We start from the raw sequence: 4,734 nt of genomic DNA, 5'->3' as shown, positions 1-4,734 counted from the left end.
TGGGACGACGCTGCAAATACTTCTGCCGATAATTACACATCGTTTTTAATTCTTCCATTTACCATCGATTTGCAAGTCAGTAGTGTCGGCGTCCGAACAGCTTGAGTCTTGTTAGTTGGGTGAAGTAGCTAAAACAAAGAGATTTCGGTTCTTTGCATTGCTTTGCCTCCTATTGGGGCACCGTGTATTGATACAACCCGCAAAGCCTAACGCCAACGTTAGGTAAACGCCATACAGAAACGGTGCCGAAACGCCAACCCATTTCCTTCACCCGGCAGATCCCAGAGTTGACCGCCCTTCAAGAATGCCGTGTGATGATCCAACTGTCTAGGTATGGCGATGAAAACCTGCAGAAAAAGCGCACAAAACCAGCAAGATCGGTACCCGTGCGTAAAAATATCCCTCTGCCTAAAAGCGTTCATCTGAGTCATGCCGCGCAGTAGGTAACAAAACAGCTAAACTGGAGCAATAAAAAAAAAATTAAAAGGAGAGGGGAAAGGGGTAGTCAGGCGGCAGGGGTTGTGGCGGTGAAAAACGAGCTCTGCGCAGCTTAGACGAGGCAGGCACGTGAGAAACCTGACGGCCGTCCAAAGAAAACGGTAAGTCTGTATAGGTTTAAAAATAACGCCGACGCACCGCGAGCCATTGCAGCCAAAGCAAAAGCTTCCTGTTTTGTGTATATGGTGGCTGCTGACATGGGAGCGTTAGCCTATACAAGTGGAGCTTCAAGGGCGCAACACATACCTGTCAGTCTACACGCTTCCAAGTAGAAAATAAAGAAGTATATATACGTCATCCCGACGGCAAGGGGTCAAAGATATTTCCTTTGTATACATATTCTTCTCGTGGTCAGAACCGTCTCATAGTTCCGGCGATCGAGTGTGCGGGGAACGATGCACATACGCTTGATAACCAAGAAATATCGGCTGTCAAAGGCGGCTGGACTTTTAAATTTGATTCACAGTATAAATGTATACTCGGCGTGTGGCCAGCGACACGCGTTGATAGTTTTATGCTTCTTTTTCACGCAAAAAATGCGATCTCCTTGGCCTTAATGCGAAGCACCGTAAGTAGCCCGGGTTTCTTCTTGACGAGTTGTGGCCCTGCAGAAAAGATGGGATCGTAAAGAAAAAGCGAGTGAGTCATTGATAGAGGGAGTCGATTTTAAAACATCTGCTGACTGTGTAGTGAATAGCGACAACATAGCGTGGCGAAAAGAGACCCCCAACACCCCCTTCCTCCACGTCTTTATGAACAGGCGTACCCATTTCACCATTCCTCCTGTAATGGGATGTGCAGGAATTGTGGGATGGGTATACGGGGCGCGATATGTTATGTAGCGCCACTTATGTACGCTACAGACTTCGACAGGCTGATGAGCAACTCCCTTCCTAGAGGTAGAACGAACAACCGTCTCCTCGGGGTTCGTTACTTGCCGCTACGAATTTATTTGTTATGTCACAGCCGTAAGTATATCTACCGGCAGAAAATGCGGCAGTCAGGGTTGCCAGATTGGGCTATTAATAGCCAAATTGGGCTACTTTTTATCCGAGTTGGCGTCAGAAATTTCGTTTTGGCTATGTGGCTACTTTTGGGCTACATCTTTTTCATGCGTGAAAAAAAAGTTAAAGCAGTTATAATGTGCTCTGTTACAATTACTCAGGGACAGAAATAAAAGTAATTGAGCGCGTCTGCTACAAAATGACAATTTGAAAACGCTGTGTTCGAGAAAACTTATATGCGTCAGGCAGTCAAGGATCACGACCTTTTGATTTATTTTATAGAGTGGACACTACGTGAAAGTTGCCCCCAGGAAACACTTTAGGGCCTATAGGCTCCACTTAATCCGCGCACTAACGCCACCCGCGCGCGCGCGCCACCGAACATAGACTCTTGCCGTCTGCACATGTGAGCGTTCTCCCATTGAAGGCGCAGCGCGGGTGACCTTGGCGCCAGAATAGAGGGAAAAAACAAAAAGAACTTAAGTCTCCCCACGTGGTGCGAATGCTTAAGCATTAAATGCTACTGTTTCGCTTCTGTTCCGTGGTTTCGTGATGCTCACAAACCGTAAGCGTGGCCTAGTGGTTTGGGCGCCAGCTTCGGCTGCGGTAGGTGGCTGGTTGGAAACCCACCAGCAGGCATGTCTTTTTCTTGCATTTTTTATCCTGGCTCTGCGGACACATTCTGCTCAAGATACGCATGAGGCAAGTAATGCGTACGCATTAATAAAGTCTTTTTCTCTCTCTTCCTATTCTCATGGTGGACACAGTAAGCGCGCCACTCGCAAGAGCCTACGCTGTTTTCTGCAGCCTCAAGCGGCACACGTGCAGCCCTCGAGATTCATTGCGAGCTACGCGAGAGCGCCGTGTCCGTCGCGTAATCCGCGTGCACTCATGCGGAGCCATGGCAGCCAAGGCGCCATCCTTCAGCGCGGCGCAGAACCCACTGTACCTAATGAGGACGGCGGAAGTTAGTGGCATAACATGGCATTAGATCCGTCGCTACGAGAACTTTAATCAGAATGGGCAAGTTGGCGAAGTACATCCCGAACTACAAGAAGGAATGGAAAAAGGAGCCGGAATTCAAGGGTAATATGTTTTTCTCATTATTGCGAACGTGCTGTTAGACTGAAGATAAAATTGACATAGATTATCAGATAATGACATATATCCTTGATTTATTCTGAGCTCATGCATATCACCGAATGTAGCTTCAAGATGGCGCATGCTAGATGTTTGAGGTGGCGCCCTCAATGAGAACTTTTCTCTTAATGCATAAAATTAAAATGTGAGGCTGCGTAAGTATACAGCAAGGCATTTTCACTGTCGATATGCCTAATCTGCGTACGAACATTTAAAAGGCGAAATATTTCTAAACTAAAGCTGCGATTGCGTTATATCGCGCCGCCGTTCTTTTGCGCGTAAAGACTGGCTGTCGTCATCAGCCTGAGGTGATATGGCCTATTGCCGCGCCTGCAAAGTGGAACTGCGGCCCCATCTTCGGGACCTGGTTAGCCGCACTGGTCAGCGCGCATGACGGAGGCGAAACGTAACAACGGAAAGAACATGCCGTGTGGACCACCTCAGACATCATGTGCTGGAAAAAAATGTAATATGCAAATGTTCTTGCCAAAAATTTATTTAGTATGTCTAAGAAATGTCACAAAAATATTTTGGCTACTTTTGGGCTACGCAAAAATTTCGCTATTGGCTACGTTTGGGCTACTACTGAGGTCAATTTGGCTACCTGAGGTCGGAGCGATCTGGCAACCCTGGCGGCAGTTCCTGCCGTTTAAACAAATTACTGCCGGGCACAAGAAAGGAGGCATTATAATTGGGCAGAATTTGAACAATACAAATTCGGTAAGTCGTGAAAGCAAATATATTGCCAGAAATGTTGAAACTCATCGGCTACGGGTTGACTCACAATGCGGTAAAACCGGTCGCCATGCTTTTGCAGCCTTTTACACGTTTTACTCCAGTCCTCACCATCCTCCATGTCTCCAGGATATCTTTGATATAACCACGAGAATTGCATGGGCAGCAAGTTCAAAATGCAAATTCACAACTCATCCCGCTGTGGTGGCTCAGTAGTTAGGGTGCTCGGCTACTGGGCCGGAGAACCCAGGTTCGAACCAGACCGCCCGGCTGGGTTTCGATGGAGGCGAAACGCCAAAGGCACCCGTGTGCTGTGCGATGCTATTGCACGTTGGAGATCCCCAGGTGGTCAAAAATATTCTGGAGCCCCCACTACAGCACCTCTTTCTGTTTCTTCTTTCACTCCCAGCTTCCCCCCATCCCACACGGCGAGGTTGAGGTGTCCACCGAGGAACTACTGCGCCGTTTTCTTTCACCAAAAACCACTAATATTTTTTTTAACTTGATGGACTCTTAACGCGGAAGGTGATAGCATTAGAAGTCCCCATTGTTGATACATTTGTGTGTCTGTGCGTATACCGAATGCAAAGAACTGGTTGCAACCTGACTTTGGCGCCATTTTTTCTTGCTTCCCCTTCTCTAGAGGTGGGTTTGTGAATAGATGGTGCACAGATGGGATGCGGGCATTTCCAGATGTGGTGATGGCATTTGGAGAAGCTGGCTCCGCAGCTGATACAGTATGACTGGGAGACCGCCCTTCTGTCCACACGAGCTAGTGAACAGCGCAAGCTTATTGGCCGGGCTATAGGCTGGAGGGGAAGGCCAGAGGGCTCTCGGACTGAGGAGCCCTTCCGGGAGCGCTTTCATTTTGTAATTAAATAAAGTGTAGCCTCCTCTTCCTCTTCTATTTCTTGGTGGAAGAAAGTTATGGAAAACACTGCAGCTCCTTCGTGCATGTCGGACGACGCGAAACAGCGCCCAAGCGAACGCCTCTTGCGCTTTTCTTCATTTACTACCGCGTTTCCTCGTTTAACTTAGTCAAGACCACCAGTAGTCTTCGCGTAGTCAGGAAACAACATACTCGAAGGACTTACACACCGCCAGTCAGTGCGAGCCTATATGCTTCGCGCACTTCGCGTTAAAGGGAAACTGCATAGGTTTTAGAAATCAACGAGCTTAAGAAGGTCGAATGTGTGAAACTTACAGGTAAAGCATGCGAAGTCTTTTTGGGCTAGCGCTTTAAATAGTGAAGTAGTCGCTGATTAAAATCCGGACGCCCTTCAAGCTTCTCCGCCGCGCACAACGCCAAGGGGGGGGGGGGCAAGATGACGTCATCGAAGGTACCGGTGTACATTTC

Source organism: Amblyomma mixtum, chromosome 6 (assembly GCF_055824585.1).
Source record: "Amblyomma mixtum isolate Tamu chromosome 6, ASM5582458v1, whole genome shotgun sequence".
NCBI classification, from domain to species: Eukaryota; Metazoa; Arthropoda; class Arachnida; order Ixodida; family Ixodidae; genus Amblyomma; species Amblyomma mixtum.
The sequence above is the reverse complement of the archived record's forward strand: the minus strand, read 5'-3'. Positions refer to the sequence as shown.